This window comes from Carcharodon carcharias, chromosome 7 (assembly GCF_017639515.1).
Source record: "Carcharodon carcharias isolate sCarCar2 chromosome 7, sCarCar2.pri, whole genome shotgun sequence".
In the NCBI taxonomy this organism is placed as follows: domain Eukaryota; kingdom Metazoa; phylum Chordata; class Chondrichthyes; order Lamniformes; family Lamnidae; genus Carcharodon; species Carcharodon carcharias.
The window spans coordinates 91,625,744-91,643,078 of record NC_054473.1 but is presented as its reverse complement, the minus strand read 5'-3'; positions in this window follow the sequence as shown (position 1 = coordinate 91,643,078).

Below are 17,335 nucleotides of genomic sequence, written 5' to 3'. Positions count from 1 at the left end.
GCGGTGCCTGAGTGTGTGATCGAGGCAGCTTCAATCGAGTGTTCAGGTTCTGGAATGCGTTGCCTGAGAGTGTGATCGAGGCAGCTTCAATCAAGTGGACAGGAATGAGGTGCCTGAGTGTGTGATCGAGGCAGCTTCAATCGAGTGTTCAGGGTCTGGAATTCGGTGCCTGAGAGTGTGATCAAGGAAGCTTCAATGTAGTGTTCAGAATCCAAAATGCGGTGCCTGAGAGTGTGATCGAGACAGTTTCAATCAAAAGTTCAGGGTCTGAAATGCGGTGCCTGAGTGTGTGATCGAGGCAGCTTCAATTGAGAGGACAGGAATGAAGTGCCTGAGAGTGTGATCGAGGCAGCTTCCAACGAGTGTTCAGAGTCGGAAACTTGGTGCCTGAGAGGGAGATCGAGGGAGCTTCAATCGAGTGATCAAGGACTCGAATGCGGTGCCTGAGAGTGTGATCGAGGCAGTTTCAATCGAGTGAATAGGAATGAGGTGCCTGAGAGTGGGATTGAGGAAGCTTCAATTGAGTGTTCAGAGTATGGAATGCGGTGCCTGAGAGTGTGATTGAGGCAGCTTCAATCAAATGTTCAGGGTCTGGAAAGTGTTGCCCGAGAGTGTGATCGAGGCAGCTTCAATAGAGTGCTCAGGGTCTGGAAATTAGTGCCTGAGATTGTGATCGAGGCAGCTTCAATCAAATGTCAGGGTCTGGAATGCGATGCCTGAGAGTGTGATCAAGGAAGCTTCAATCTAGAGTTCAGAATCCAAAATGGGGTGCCTGAGAGTGTGATCGAGGCAGTTTCAATCAAAAGTTCAGGGTCTGAAATGCAGTGCCTGAGTGTGTGATCGAGGCAGCTTCAATGGAGAGGACAGGAATGAGGTGCCGGAGAGTGTGATCGAGGCAGCTTCAATCGCATGTTCAGAATCGGAAACTTGGTGCCTGAGAGGGTGATCGAGGCAGCTTCAATCGTGTGTTCAGTGTCTGGAATCCGGTGGCTGAGACTGTGATTGAGGCAGCTTCAATCAAGTGTTCAGGGTCTGGAATGGGGTGCCTGAGTGTGTGATGGAGGCAGCTTCAATCGAGTGTTCAGGGTGTGGATTGCGCTGCCTGAGAGTGTGATTGAGGCAGTTTCAATCGAGAGGACAGGAATGAGGTGCCTGAGAGTGTGATCGAGCCAGCTTCAATCTAGTTTTCAGGATCCCGAATGCGGTGCCTGAGTGTGTGATCGAGGCAGCTTCAATCGAGTGTTCTGGTTCTGGAATGCGTTGCCTGAGAGTGTGATCGAGGCAGCTTCAATCAAGTGGACAGGAAAGAGGTGCGTAAGTGTGTGATCGAGGCAGCTTCAATCGAGTGTTCAGGGTGTGGATTGCGCTGCCTGAGAGTGTGATTGAGGCAGTTTCAATCGAGAGGACAGGAATGAGGTGCCTGAGAGTGTGATCGAGCCAGCTTCAATCTAGTTTTCAGGATCCCGAATGCGGTGCCTGAGAGTGTGAACGAGGCAGCTTCAATCAAATGTTCAGGGTCTGAAATGCCGTGCCTGAGTGTGTGATCGAGGCAGCTTCAATCGAGTGTTCTGGTTCTGGAATGCGTTGCCTGAGAGTGTGATCGAGGCAGCTTCAATCAAGTGGACAGGAAAGAGGTGCGTAAGTGTGTGATCGAGGCAGCTTCAATCGAGTGTTCAGGGTCTGGAAAGCGGTGCCTGAGAGTGTGATCAAGGAAGCTTCAATGTAGTGTTCAGAATCCAAAATGCGGTGCCTGAGAGTGTGATCGAGGCAGTTTCAATCAAAAGTTCAGGGTCTGAAATGCGGTGCCTGAGTGTGTGATCGAGGCAGCTTCAATTGAGAGGACAGGAATGAAGTGCCTGAGAGTGTGATCGAGGCAGCTTCCATCGAGTGTTCAGAGTCGGAAACTTGGTGCTTGAGAGGGAGATCGAGGGAGCTTCAATCGAGTGATCAAGGACTCGAATGCAGTGCCTGAGAGTGTGATCGAGGCAGTTTCACTCGAGTGAATAGGAATGCGGTGCCTGAGAGTGTGAACGAGGCAGCTTCAATCAAATGTTCAGGGTCTGGAAAGCGTTGCCCGAGAGTGTGATCGAGGCAGCTTCAACAGAGTGCTCAGGGTCTGGAAATTAGTGCCTGAGATTGTGATCGAGGCAGCTTCAATCGTGTGTTCAGTGTCTGGAATCCGGTGGATGAGACTGTGATTGAGGCAGCTTCAATCGAGTGTTCAGGGTCTGGAATGGGGTGCCTGAGTGTGTGATGGAGGCAGCTTCAATCGAGTGTTCAGGGTGTGGATTGCGCTGCCTGAGAGTGTGATTGAGGCAGTTTCAATCGAGAGGACAGGAATGAGGTGCCTGAGTGTGTGATCGAGACAGCTTCAATCTAGTTTTCAGGATCCCGAATGCGGTGCCTGAGAGTGTGAACGAGGCAGCTTCAATCAAATGTTCAGGGTCTGAAATGCGGTGCCTGAGTGTGTGATCGAGGCAGCTTCAATCGAGTGTTCAGGTTCTGGAATGCGTTGCCTGAGAGTGTGATCGAGGCAGCTTCAATCAAGTGGACAGGAATGAGGTGCCTGAGTGTGTGATCGAGGCAGCTTCAATCGAGTGTTCAGGGTCTGGAAAGCGGTGCCTGAGAGTGTGATCAAGGAAGCTTCAATGTAGTGTTCAGAATCCAAAATGCGGTGCCTGAGAGTGTGATCGAGGCAGTTTCAATCAAAAGTTCAGGGTCTGAAATGCGGTGCCTGAGTGTGTGATCGAGGCAGCTTCAATTGAGAGGACAGGAATGAAGTGCCTGAGAGTGTGATCGAGGCAGCTTCCAACGAGTGTTCAGAGTCGGAAAATTGGTGCCTGAGAGGGAGATCGAGGGAGCTTCAATCGAGTGATCAAGGACTCGAATGCGGTGCCTGAGAGTGTGATCGAGGCAGTTTCAATCGAGTGAATAGGAATGAGGTGCCTGAGAGTGGGATTGAGGAAGCTTCAATTGAGTGTTCAGAGTATGGAATGCGGTGCCTGAGAGTGTGATTGAGGCAGCTTCAATCAAATGTTCAGGGTCTGGAAAGTGTTGCCCGAGAGTGTGATCGAGGCAGCTTCAATAGAGTGCTCAGGGTCTGGAAATTAGTGCCTGAGATTGTGATCGAGGCAGCTTCAATCAAATGTCAGGGTCTGGAATGCGATGCCTGAGAGTGTGATCAAGGAAGCTTCAATCTAGAGTTCAGAATCCAAAATGGGGTGCCTGAGAGTGTGATCGAGGCAGTTTCAATCAAAAGTTCAGGGTCTGAAATGCAGTGCCTGAGTGTGTGATCGAGGCAGCTTCAATGGAGAGGACAGGAATGAGGTGCCGGAGAGTGTGATCGAGGCAGCTTCAATCGCATGTTCAGAATCGGAAACTTGGTGCCTGAGAGGGTGATCGAGGCAGCTTCAATCGTGTGTTCAGTGTCTGGAATCCGGTGGCTGAGACTGTGATTGAGGCAGCTTCAATCAAGTGTTCAGGGTCTGGAATGGGGTGCCTGAGTGTGTGATGGAGGCAGCTTCAATCGAGTGTTCAGGGTGTGGATTGCGCTGCCTGAGAGTGTGATTGAGGCAGTTTCAATCGAGAGGACAGGAATGAGGTGCCTGAGAGTGTGATCGAGCCAGCTTCAATCTAGTTTTCAGGATCCCGAATGCGGTGCCTGAGAGTGTGAACGAGGCAGCTTCAATCAAATGTTCAGGGTCTGAAATGCGGTGCCTGAGTGTGTGATCGAGGCAGCTTCAATCGAGTGTTCTGGTTCTGGAATGCGTTGCCTGAGAGTGTGATCGAGGCAGCTTCAATCAAGTGGACAGGAAAGAGGTGCGTAAGTGTGTGATCGAGGCAGCTTCAATCGAGTGTTCAGGGTCTGGAAAGCGGTGCCTGAGAGTGTGATCAAGGAAGCTTCAATGTAGTGTTCAGAATCCAAAATGCGGTGCCTGAGAGTGTGATCGAGGCAGTTTCAATCAAAAGTTCAGGGTCTGAAATGCGGTGCCTGAGTGTGTGATCGAGGCAGCTTCAATTGAGAGGACAGGAATGAAGTGCCTGAGAGTGTGATCGAGGCAGCTTCCATCGAGTGTTCAGAGTCGGAAACTTGGTGCTTGAGAGGGAGATCGAGGGAGCTTCAATCGAGTGATCAAGGACTCGAATGCAGTGCCTGAGAGTGTGATCGAGGCAGTTTCACTCGAGTGAATAGGAATGCGGTGCCTGAGTGTGTGAACGAGGCAGCTTCAATCAAATGTTCATGGTCTGGAAAGCGTTGCCCGAGAGTGTGATCGAGGCAGCTTCAATAGAGTGCTCAGGGTCTGGAAATTAGTGCCTGAGATTGTGATCGAGGCAGCTTCAATCGTGTGTTCAGTGTCTGGAATCCGGTGGATGAGACTGTGATTGAGGCAGCTTCAATCGAGTGTTCAGGGTCTGGAATGGGGTGCCTGAGTGTGTGATGGAGGCAGCTTCAATCGAGTGTTCAGGGTGTGGATTGCGCTGCCTGAGAGTGTGATTGAGGCAGTTTCACTCGAGAGGACAGGAATGAGGTGCCTGAGAGTGTGATCGAGCCAGCTTCAATCTAGTTTTCAGGATCCCGAATGCGGTGCCTGAGAGTGTGAACGAGGCAGCTTCAATCAAATGTTCAGGGTCTGAAATGCGGTGCCTGAGTGTGTGATCAAGGCAGCTTCAATCGAGTGTTCTGGTTCTGGAATGCGTTGCCTGAGAGTGTGATCGAGGCAGCTTCAATCAAGTGGACAGGAAAGAGGTGCGTAAGTGTGTGATCGAGGCAGCTTCAATCGAGTGTTCAGGGTCTGGAAAGCGGTGCCTGAGAGTGTGATCAAGGAAGCTTCAATGTAGTGTTCAGAATCCAAAATGCGGTGCCTGAGAGTGTGATCGAGGCAGTTTCAATCAAAAGTTCAGGGTCTGAAATGCGGTGCCTGAGTGTGTGATCGAGGCAGCTTCAATTGAGAGGACAGGAATGAAGTGCCTGAGAGTGTGATCGAGGCAGCTTCCATCGAGTGTTCAGAGTCGGAAACTTGGTGCTTGAGAGGGAGATCGAGGGAGCTTCAATCGAGTGATCAAGGACTCGAATGCAGTGCCTGAGAGTGTGATCGAGGCAGTTTCACTCGAGTGAATAGGAATGCGGTGCCTGAGGGTGTGAACGAGGCAGCTTCAATCAAATGTTCATGGTCTGGAAAGCGTTGCCCGAGAGTGTGATCGAGGCAGCTTCAATAGAGTGCTCAGGGTCTGGAAATTAGTGCCTGAGATTGTGATCGAGGCAGCTTCAATCGTGTGTTCAGTGTCTGGAATCCGGTGGATGAGACTGTGATTGAGGCAGCTTCAATCGAGTGTTCAGGGTCTGGAATGGGGTGCCTGAGTGTGTGATGGAGGCAGCTTCAATCGAGTGTTCAGGGTGTGGATTGCGCTGCCTGAGAGTGTGATTGAGGCAGTTTCAATCGAGAGGACAGGAATGAGGTGCCTGAGAGTGTGATCGAGCCAGCTTCAATCTAGTTTTCAGGATCCCGAATGCGGTGCCTGAGAGTGTGAACGAGGCAGCTTCAATCAAATGTTCAGGGTCTGAAATGCGGTGCCTGAGTGTGTGATCGAGGCAGCTTCAATCGAGTGTTCTGGTTCTGGAATGCGTTGCCTGAGAGTGTGATCGAGGCAGCTTCAATCAAGTGGACAGGAAAGAGGTGCGTAAGTGTGTGATCGAGGCAGCTTCAATCGAGTGTTCAGGGTCTGGAAAGCGGTGCCTGAGAGTGTGATCAAGGAAGCTTCAATGTAGTGCTCAGAATCCAAAATGCGGTGCTTGAGAGTGTGATCGAGGCAGTTTCAATCAAAAATTTGGTTCTGAAATGCGGTGCCTGAGTGTGTGATCGAGGCAGCTTCAATCTAGTTTTCAGGATCCCGAATGCGGTGCCTGAGAGTGTGAACGAGGCAGCTTCAATCAAATGTTCAGGGTCTGAAATGCGGTGCCTGAGTGTGTGATCGAGGCAGCTTCAATCGAGTGTTCAGGTTCTGGAATGCGTTGCCTGAGAGTGTGATCGAGGCAGCTTCAATCAAGTGGACAGGAATGAGGTGCCTGAGTGTGTGATCGAGGCAGCGTCAATCGAGTGTTCAGGGTCTGGAAAGCGGTGCCTGAGAGTGTGATCAAGGAAGCTTCAATGTAGTGTTCAGAATCCAAAATGCGGTGCCTGAGAGTGTGATCGAGGCAGTTTCAATCAAAAGTTCAGGGTCTGAAATGCGGTGCCTGAGTGTGTGATCGAGGCAGCTTCAATTGAGAGGACAGGAATGAAGTGCCTGAGAGTGTGATCGAGGCAGCTTCCAACGAGTGTTCAGAGTCGGAAACTTGGTGCCTGAGAGGGAGATCGAGGGAGCTTCAATCGAGTGATCAAGGACTCGAATGCGGTGCCTGAGAGTGTGATCGAGGCAGTTTCAATCGAGTGAATAGGAATGAGGTGCCTGAGAGTGGGATTGAGGAAGCTTCAATTGAGTGTTCAGAGTATGGAATGCGGTGCCTGAGATTTTGATCGAGGCAGCTTCAATCAAATGTTCAGGTTCTTTAAAGCGTTGCCCGAGAGTGTGATCGAGGCAGCTTCAATAGAGTGCTCAGGGTCTGGAAATTAGTGCCTGAGATTGTGATCGAGGCAGCTTCAATCAAATGTCAGGGTCTGGAATGCGGTGCCTGAGAGTGTGATCAAGGAAGCTTCAATCTAGTGTTCAGAATCCAAAATGCGGTGCCTGAGAGTGTGATCGAGGCAGTTTCAATCAAAAGTTCAGGGTCTGAAATGCGGTGCTGAGTGTGTGATCGAGGCAGCTTCAATTGAGATGACAAGAATGAGGTGCCTGAGAGTGCGATCGAGGCAGCTTCAAGTTCTGTCGAAGGGTCATGAGGACTCGAAACGTCAACTCTTTTCTTCTCCGCCGATGCTGCCAGACCTGCTGAGTTTTTCCAGGTAATTCTGTTTTTGTTTTGGATTTCCAGCATCCGCAGTTTTTTTGTTCTTATTTTTTTGTTCTTAGCTTCAAACAAGTGTTCAGTTTCGGAAACTTGGTGCCTGAGATTGTGATCGAGGCAGCTTCAAACGTGGGTTCAGTGTCTGGAATCCGGTGGCTGAGACTGTGATTGAGGCAGCTTCAATCAAGTGTTCAGGGTCTGGAATGGGGTGCATGAGTGTGTGATGGAGACAGCTTCAATCGAGTGTTACGTGTCTGGATTGGGCTGCCTGAGAGTGTGATCGAGGCAGTTTCAATCGAGAGGACAGGAATGAGGTGCCTGAGTGTGTGATCGAGCCTGCTTCAATCTAGTTTTCTGGATCCCGAATGCGGTGCTTGAGAGTGTGAACGAGGCAGCTTCAATCAAATGTTCAGGGTCTGAAATGCGGTGCCTGAGTGTGTGATCGAGGCAGCTTCAATCGAGTGTTTAGGTTCTGGAATGCGTTGCCTGATAGTGTGATCGAGGCATCTTCAATCGAGTGTTCAGGTTCTGAAATGCGGTGCCTCAGATTGTGATCAAGGCAGCTTCAATCAAGAATACAGGAATGAGGTGCCTGAGTGCGTGATCGAGGCAGCCTCAATCTAGTGCTCAGGAGCCCGAATGCTGTGCCTGAGAGAGTGATCGAGGCAACTTCAATCAAATGTTCAGGGTCTGAAATGAAGTGCCTGAGTGTGTGATCGAGGCAGCTTCAATCGAAAGTTCAGGGTCTGAAATTCGGTGCCTGATAGTGTGATCGAGGCAGCTTCAATCGAGTGTTCAGAATCCAAAATGCGGTGCCTGAGAGTGTGATCGAGGCAGTTTCAATCGAGAGGACAGAAATGAGGTGCCTGAGTGTGTGATCGAGCCAGCTTCAATCTAGTTTTCAGGATCCCGAATGCGGTGTCTTAGAGTGTGAACGAGGCAGCTTCAATCAAGTGGACAGGAATGAGGTGCCTGAGTGTGTGATCGAGGCAGCTTCAATCGAGTGTTCAGGTCTGGAAAGCGGTGCCTGAGAGTGTGATCAAGGAAGCTTCAATGTAGTGTTCAGAATCCAAAATGCGGTGCCTGAGTGTGTGATCGAGGCAGCTTCAATCGAGAGGACAGGAATGAAGTGCCTGCGAGTGTGATCGAGGCAGCTTCCATCGAGTGTTCAGAGTTGGAAACTTGGTGCCTGAGAGGGAGATCGAGGGAGCTTCAATCGAGTGATCAAGGACTCGAATACGGTGCCTGAGAGTGTGATCGAGGCAGTTTCAATCGAGTGAATAGGAATGAGGTGCCTGAGAGTGGGATTGAGGAAGCTTCAATTGAGTGTTCAGAGTATGGAATGCGGTGCCTGAGAGTGTGATCGAGGCAGCTTCAATCAAATGTCAGGGTCTGGAATGCGGTGCCCGAGAGTGTGATCGAGGCAGCTTCAATAGAGTGCTCAGGGTCTGGAAATTAGTGCCTGAGATTGTGATCGAGGCAGCTTCAATCAAATGTCAGGGTCTGGAATGCGGTGCCTGAGAGTGTGATCAAGGAAGCTTCAATGTAGTGTTCAGAATCCAAAATGCGGTGCCTGAGAGTGTGATCGAGGCAGTTTCAATCAAAAGTTCAGGGTCTGAAATGCGGTGCCTGAGTGTGTGATCGAGGCAGCTTCAATTGAGAGGACAGGAATGAAGTGCCTGAGAGTGTGATCGAGGCAGCTTCCATCGAGTGTTCAGAGTCGGAAACTTGGTGCTTGAGAGGGAGATCGAGGGAGCTTCAATCGAGTGATCAAGGACTCGAATGCAGTGCCTGAGAGTGTGATCGAGGCAGTTTCACTCGAGTGAATAGGAATGCGGTGCCTGAGAGTGTGATCGAGGCAGCTTCAATCAAATGTCAGGGTCTGGAATGCGGTGCCTGAGAGTGTGATCAAGGAAGCTTCAATGTAGTGTTCAGAATCCAAAATGCGGTGCCTGAGAGTGTGATCGAGGCAGTTTCAATCAAAAGTTCAGGGTCTGAAATGCGGTGCCTGAGTGTGTGATCGAGGCAGCTTCAATTGAGAGGACAGGAATGAAGTGCCTGAGAGTGTGATCGAGGCAGCTTCCATCGAGTGTTCAGAGTCGGAAACTTGGTGCTTGAGAGGGAGATCGAGGGAGCTTCAATCGAGTGATCAAGGACTCGAATGCAGTGCCTGAGAGTGTGATCGAGGCAGTTTCACTCGAGTGAATAGGAATGCGGTGCCTGAGAGTGTGAACGAGGCAGCTTCAATCAAATGTTCAGGGTCTGGAAAGCGTTGCCCGAGAGTGTGATCGAGGCAGCTTCAATAGAATGCTCAGGGTCTGGAAATTAGTGCCTGAGATTGTGATCGAGGCAGCTTCAATCGTGTGTTCAGTGTCTGGAATCCGATGGATGAGACTGTGATTGAGGCAGCTTCAATCGAGTGTTCAGGGTCTGGAATGGGGTGCCTGAGTGTGTGATGGAGGCAGCTTCAATCGAGTGTTCAGGGTGTGGATTGCGCAGCCTGAGAGTGTGATCGAGGCAGCTTCAATCGTGTGTTCAGTGTCTGGAATCCGGTGGATGAGACTGTGATTGAGGCAGCTTCAATCGAGTGTTCAGGGTCTGGAATGGGGTGCCTGAGTGTGTGATGGAGGCAGCTTCAATCGAGTGTTCAGGGTGTGGATTGCGCTGCCTGAGAGTGTGATTGAGGCAGTTTCAATCGAGAGGACAGGAATGAGGTGCCTGAGAGTGTGATCGAGCCAGCTTCAATCTAGTTTTCAGGATCCCGAATGCGGTGCCTGAGAGTGTGAACGAGGCAGCTTCAATCGAGTGTTCAGGTTCTGGAATGCGTTGCCTGAGAGTGTGATCGAGGCAGCTTCAATCAAGTGGACAGGAAAGAGGTGCGTAAGTGTGTGATCGAGGCAGCTTCAATCGAGTGTTCAGGGTCTGGAAAGCGGTGCCTGAGAGTGTGATCAAGGAAGCTTCAATGTAGTGCTCAGAATCCAAAATGCGGTGCTTGAGAGTATGATCGAGGCAGTTTCAATCAAAAATTTGGGTCTGAAATGCGGTGCCTGAGTGTGTGATCGAGGCAGCTTCAATCTAGTTTTCAGGATCCCGAATGCTGTGCCTGAGAGTGTGAACGAGGCAGCTTCAATCAAATGTTCAGGGTCTGAAATGCGGTGCCTGAGTGTGTGATCGAGGCAGCTTCAATCGAGTGTTCAGGTTCTGGAATGCGTTGCCTGAGAGTGTGATCGAGGCAGCTTCAATCAAGTGGACAGGAATGAGGTGCCTGAGTGTGTGATCGAGGCAGCTTCAATCGAGTGTTCAGGGTCTGGAAAGCGGTGCCTGAGAGTGTGATCAAGGAAGCTTCAATGTAGTGTTCAGAATCCAAAATGCGGTGCCTGAGAGTGTGATCGAGGCAGTTTCAATCAAAAGTTCAGGGTCTGAAATGCGGTGCCTGAGTGTGTGATCGAGGCAGCTTCAATTGAGAGGACAGGAATGAAGTGCCTGAGAGTGTGATCGAGGCAGTTTCAATCAAAAGTTCAGGGTCTGAAATGCGGTGCCTGAGTGTGTGATCGAGGCAGCTTCAATTGAGAGGACAGGAATGAAGTGCCTGAGAGTGTGATCGAGGCAGCTTCCAACGAGTGTTCAGAGTCGGAAACTTGGTGCCTGAGAGGGAGATCGAGGGAGCTTCAATCGAGTGATCAAGGACTCGAATGCGGTGCCTGAGAGTGTGATCGAGGCAGTTTCAATCGAGTGAATAGGAATGAGGTGCCTGAGAGTGGGATTGAGGAAGCTTCAATTGAGTGTTCAGAGTATGGAATGCGGTGCCTGAGATTTTGATCGAGGCAGCTTCAATCAAATGTTCAGGTTCTGGAAAGCGTTGCCCGAGAGTGTGATCGAGGCAGCTTCAATAGAGTGCTCAGGGTCTGGAAATTAGTGCCTGAGATTGTGATCGAGGCAGCTTCAATCAAATGTCAGGGTCTGGAATGCGGTGCCTGAGAGTGTGATCAAGGAAGCTTCAATCTAGTGTTCAGAATCCAAAATGCGGTGCCTGAGAGTGTGATCGAGGCAGTTTCAATCAAAAGTTCAGGGTCTGAAATGCGGTGCTGAGTGTGTGATCGAGGCAGCTTCAATTGAGATGACAAGAATGAGGTGCCTGAGAGTGCGATCGAGGCAGCTTCAAGTTCTGTCGAAGGGTCATGAGGACTCGAAACGTCAACTCTTTTCTTCTCCGCCGATGCTGCCAGACCTGCTGAGTTTTTCCAGGTAATTCTGTTTTTGTTTTGGATTTCCAGCATCCGCAGTTTTTTTGTTCTTATTTTTTTGTTCTTAGCTTCAAACAAGTGTTCAGTTTCGGAAACTTGGTGCCTGAGATTGTGATCGAGGCAGCTTCAAACGTGGGTTCAGTGTCTGGAATCCGGTGGCTGAGACTGTGATTGAGGCAGCTTCAATCAAGTGTTCAGGGTCTGGAATGGGGTGCATGAGTGTGTGATGGAGACAGCTTCAATCGAGTGTTACGTGTCTGGATTGGGCTGCCTGAGAGTGTGATCGAGGCAGTTTCAATCGAGAGGACAGGAATGAGGTGCCTGAGTGTGTGATCGAGCCTGCTTCAATCTAGTTTTCTGGATCCCGAATGCGGTGCTTGAGAGTGTGAACGAGGCAGCTTCAATCAAATGTTCAGGGTCTGAAATGCGGTGCCTGAGTGTGTGATCGAGGCAGCTTCAATCGAGTGTTTAGGTTCTGGAATGCGTTGCCTGATAGTGTGATCGAGGCATCTTCAATCGAGTGTTCAGGTTCTGAAATGCGGTGCCTCAGATTGTGATCAAGGCAGCTTCAATCAAGAATACAGGAATGAGGTGCCTGAGTGCGTGATCGAGGCAGCCTCAATCTAGTGCTCAGGAGCCCGAATGCTGTGCCTGAGAGAGTGATCGAGGCAACTTCAATCAAATGTTCAGGGTCTGAAATGAAGTGCCTGAGTGTGTGATCGAGGCAGCTTCAATCGAAAGTTCAGGGTCTGAAATTCGGTGCCTGATAGTGTGATCGAGGCAGCTTCAATCGAGTGTTCAGAATCCAAAATGCGGTGCCTGAGAGTGTGATCGAGGCAGTTTCAATCGAGAGGACAGAAATGAGGTGCCTGAGTGTGTGATCGAGCCAGCTTCAATCTAGTTTTCAGGATCCCGAATGCGGTGTCTTAGAGTGTGAACGAGGCAGCTTCAATCAAGTGGACAGGAATGAGGTGCCTGAGTGTGTGATCGAGGCAGCTTCAATCGAGTGTTCAGGTCTGGAAAGCGGTGCCTGAGAGTGTGATCAAGGAAGCTTCAATGTAGTGTTCAGAATCCAAAATGCGGTGCCTGAGTGTGTGATCGAGGCAGCTTCAATCGAGAGGACAGGAATGAAGTGCCTGTGAGTGTGATCGAGGCAGCTTCCATCGAGTGTTCAGAGTTGGAAACTTGGTGCCTGAGAGGGAGATCGAGGGAGCTTCAATCGAGTGATCAAGGACTCGAATACGGTGCCTGAGAGTGTGATCGAGGCAGTTTCAATCGAGTGAATAGGAATGAGGTGCCTGAGAGTGGGATTGAGGAAGCTTCAATTGAGTGTTCAGAGTATGGAATGCGGTGCCTGAGAGTGTGATCGAGGCAGCTTCAATCAAATGTCAGGGTCTGGAATGCGGTGCCCGAGAGTGTGATCGAGGCAGCTTCAATAGAGTGCTCAGGGTCTGGAAATTAGTGCCTGAGATTGTGATCGAGGCAGCTTCAATCAAATGTCAGGGTCTGGAATGCGGTGCCTGAGAGTGTGATCAAGGAAGCTTCAATGTAGTGTTCAGAATCCAAAATGCGGTGCCTGAGAGTGTGATCGAGGCAGTTTCAATCAAAAGTTCAGGGTCTGAAATGCGGTGCCTGAGTGTGTGATCGAGGCAGCTTCAATTGAGAGGACAGGAATGAAGTGCCTGAGAGTGTGATCGAGGCAGCTTCCATCGAGTGTTCAGAGTCGGAAACTTGGTGCTTGAGAGGGAGATCGAGGGAGCTTCAATCGAGTGATCAAGGACTCGAATGCAGTGCCTGAGAGTGTGATCGAGGCAGTTTCACTCGAGTGAATAGGAATGCGGTGCCTGAGAGTGTGATCGAGGCAGCTTCAATCAAATGTCAGGGTCTGGAATGCGGTGCCTGAGAGTGTGATCAAGGAAGCTTCAATGTAGTGTTCAGAATCCAAAATGCGGTGCCTGAGAGTGTGATCGAGGCAGTTTCAATCAAAAGTTCAGGGTCTGAAATGCGGTGCCTGAGTGTGTGATCGAGGCAGCTTCAATTGAGAGGACAGGAATGAAGTGCCTGAGAGTGTGATCGAGGCAGCTTCCATCGAGTGTTCAGAGTCGGAAACTTGGTGCTTGAGAGGGAGATCGAGGGAGCTTCAATCGAGTGATCAAGGACTCGAATGCAGTGCCTGAGAGTGTGATCGAGGCAGTTTCACTCGAGTGAATAGGAATGCGGTGCCTGAGAGTGTGAACGAGGCAGCTTCAATCAAATGTTCAGGGTCTGGAAAGCGTTGCCCGAGAGTGTGATCGAGGCAGCTTCAATAGAATGCTCAGGGTCTGGAAATTAGTGCCTGAGATTGTGATCGAGGCAGCTTCAATCGTGTGTTCAGTGTCTGGAATCCGATGGATGAGACTGTGATTGAGGCAGCTTCAATCGAGTGTTCAGGGTCTGGAATGGGGTGCCTGAGTGTGTGATGGAGGCAGCTTCAATCGAGTGTTCAGGGTGTGGATTGCGCAGCCTGAGAGTGTGATCGAGGCAGCTTCAATCGTGTGTTCAGTGTCTGGAATCCGGTGGATGAGACTGTGATTGAGGCAGCTTCAATCGAGTGTTCAGGGTCTGGAATGGGGTGCCTGAGTGTGTGATGGAGGCAGCTTCAATCGAGTGTTCAGGGTGTGGATTGCGCTGCCTGAGAGTGTGATTGAGGCAGTTTCAATCGAGAGGACAGGAATGAGGTGCCTGAGAGTGTGATCGAGCCAGCTTCAATCTAGTTTTCAGGATCCCGAATGCGGTGCCTGAGAGTGTGAACGAGGCAGCTTCAATCGAGTGTTCAGGTTCTGGAATGCGTTGCCTGAGAGTGTGATCGAGGCAGCTTCAATCAAGTGGACAGGAAAGAGGTGCGTAAGTGTGTGATCGAGGCAGCTTCAATCGAGTGTTCAGGGTCTGGAAAGCGGTGCCTGAGAGTGTGATCAAGGAAGCTTCAATGTAGTGCTCAGAATCCAAAATGCGGTGCTTGAGAGTATGATCGAGGCAGTTTCAATCAAAAATTTGGGTCTGAAATGCGGTGCCTGAGTGTGTGATCGAGGCAGCTTCAATCTAGTTTTCAGGATCCCGAATGCTGTGCCTGAGAGTGTGAACGAGGCAGCTTCAATCAAATGTTCAGGGTCTGAAATGCGGTGCCTGAGTGTGTGATCGAGGCAGCTTCAATCGAGTGTTCAGGTTCTGGAATGCGTTGCCTGAGAGTGTGATCGAGGCAGCTTCAATCAAGTGGACAGGAATGAGGTGCCTGAGTGTGTGATCGAGGCAGCTTCAATCGAGTGTTCAGGGTCTGGAAAGCGGTGCCTGAGAGTGTGATCAAGGAAGCTTCAATGTAGTGTTCAGAATCCAAAATGCGGTGCCTGAGAGTGTGATCGAGGCAGTTTCAATCAAAAGTTCAGGGTCTGAAATGCGGTGCCTGAGTGTGTGATCGAGGCAGCTTCAATTGAGAGGACAGGAATGAAGTGCCTGAGAGTGTGATCGAGGCAGCTTCCAACGAGTGTTCAGAGTCGGAAACTTGGTGCCTGAGAGGGAGATCGAGGGAGCTTCAATCGAGTGATCAAGGACTCGAATGCGGTGCCTGAGAGTGTGATCAAGGCAGTTTCAATCGAGTGAATAGGAATGAGGTGCCTGAGAGTGGGATTGAGGAAGCTTCAATTGAGTGTTCAGAGTATGGAATGCGGTGCCTGAGAGTGTGATTGAGGCAGCTTCAATCAAATGTTCAGGGTCTGGAAAGTGTTGCCCGAGAGTGTGATCGAGGCAGCTTCAATAGAGTGCTCAGGGTCTGGAAATTAGTGCCTGAGATTGTGATCGAGGCAGCTTCAATCAAATGTCAGGGTCTGGAATGCGATGCCTGAGAGTGTGATCAAGGAAGCTTCAATCTAGAGTTCAGAATCCAAAATGTGGTGCCTGAGAGTGTGATCGAGGCAGTTTCAATCAAAAGTTCAGGGTCTGAAATGCAGTGCCTGAGTGTGTGATCGAGGCAGCTTCAATGGAGAGGACAGGAATGAGGTGCCGGAGAGTGTGATCGAGGCAGCTTCAATCGCATGTTCAGAATCGGAAACTTGGTGCCTGAGAGGGTGATCGAGGCAGCTTCAATCGTGTGTTCAGTGTCTGGAATCCGGTGGCTGAGACTGTGATTGAGGCAGCTTCAATCAAGTGTTCAGGGTCTGGAATGGGGTGCCTGAGTGTGTGATGGAGGCAGCTTCAATCGAGTGTTCAGGGTGTGGATTGCGCTGCCTGAGAGTGTGATTGAGGCAGTTTCAATCGAGAGGACAGGAATGAGGTGCCTGAGAGTGTGATCGAGCCAGCTTCAATCTAGTTTTCAGGATCCCGAATGCGGTGCCTGAGAGTGTAAACGAGGCAGCTTCAATCAAATGTTCAGGGTCTGAAATGCGGTGCCTGAGTGTGTGATCGAGGCAGCTTCAATCGAGTGTTCTGGTTCTGGAATGCGTTGCCTGAGAGTGTGATCGAGGCAGCTTCAATCAAGTGGACAGGAAAGAGGTGCGTAAGTGTGTGATCGAGGCAGCTTCAATCGAGTGTTCAGGGTCTGGAAAGCGGTGCCTGAGAGTGTGATCAAGGAAGCTTCAATGTAGTGTTCAGAATCCAAAATGCGGTGCCTGAGAGTGTGATCGAGGCAGTTTCAATCAAAAATTTGGGTCTGAAATGCTGTGCCTGAGTGTGTGATCGAGGCAGCTTCAATTGAGAGGACAGGAATGAAGTGCCTGAGAGTGTGATCGAGGCAGCTTCCATCGAGTGTTCAGAGTCGGAAACTTGGTGCCTGAGAGGGAGATCGAGGGAGCTTCAATCGAGTGATCAAGGACTCGAATGCGGTGCCTGAGAGTGTGATCGAGGCAGTTTCAATCGAGTGAATAGGAATGAGGTGCCTGAGATTGGGATTGAGGAAGCTTCAATTGAGTGTTCAGAGTAGGGAATGCGGTGCCTGAGATTTTGATCGAGGCAGCTTCAATCAAATGTTCAGGTTCTGGAAAGGGTTGCCCGAGAGTGTGATCGAGGCAGCTTCAATAGAGTGCTCAGGGTCTGGAAATTAGTGCCTGAGATTGTGATCGAGGCAGCTTCAATCAAATGTCAGGGTCTGGAATGCGGTGCCTGAGAGTGTGATCAAGGAAGCTTCAATGTAGTGTTCAGAATCCAAAATGCGGTGCCTGAGAGTGTGATCGAGGCAGTTTCAATTGAGAGGACAGGAATGAAGTGCCTGAGAGTGTGATCGAGGCAGCTTCCTTCGAGTGTTCAGAGTCGGAAACTTGGTGCTTGAGAGGGAGATCGAGGGAGCTTCAATCGAGTGATCAAGGACTCGAATGCAGTGCCTGAGAGTGTGATCGAGGCAGTTTCACTCGAGTGAATAGGAATGCGGTGCCTGAGAGTGTGAACGAGGCAGCTTCAATCAAATGTTCAGGGTCTGGAAAGCGTTGCCCGAGAGTGTGATCGAGGCAGCTTCAATAGAGTGCTCAGGGTCTGGAAATTAGTGCCTGAGATTGTGATCGAGGCAGCTTCAATCGTGTGTTCAGTGTCTGGAATCCGGTGGATGAGACTGTGATTGAGGCAGCTTCAATCGAGTGTTCAGGGTCTGGAATGGGGTGCCTGAGTGTGTGATGGAGGCAGCTTCAATCGAGTGTTCAGGGTGTGGATTGCGCTGCCTGAGAGTGTGATTGAGGCAGTTTCAATCGAGAGGACAGGAATGAGGTGCCTGAGAGTGTGATCGAGCCAGCTTCAATCTAGTTTTCAGGATCCCGAATGCGGTGCCTGAGAGTGTGAACGAGGCAGCTTCAATCAAATGTTCAGGGTCTGAAATGCGGTGCCTGAGTGTGTGATCGAGGCAGCTTCAATCGAGTGTTCTGGTTCTGGAATGCGTTGCCTGAGAGTGTGATCGAGGCAGCTTCAATCAAGTGGACAGGAAAGAGGTGCGTAAGTGTGTGATCGAGGCAGCTTCAATCGAGTGTTCAGGGTCTGGAAAGCGGTGCCTGAGAGTGTGATCAAGGAAGCTTCAATGTAGTGCTCAGAATCCAAAATGCGGTGCTTGAGAGTGTGATCGAGGCAGTTTCAATCAAAAATTTGGGTCTGAAATGCGGTGCCTGAGTGTGTGATCGAGGCAGCTTCAATCTAGTTTTCAGGA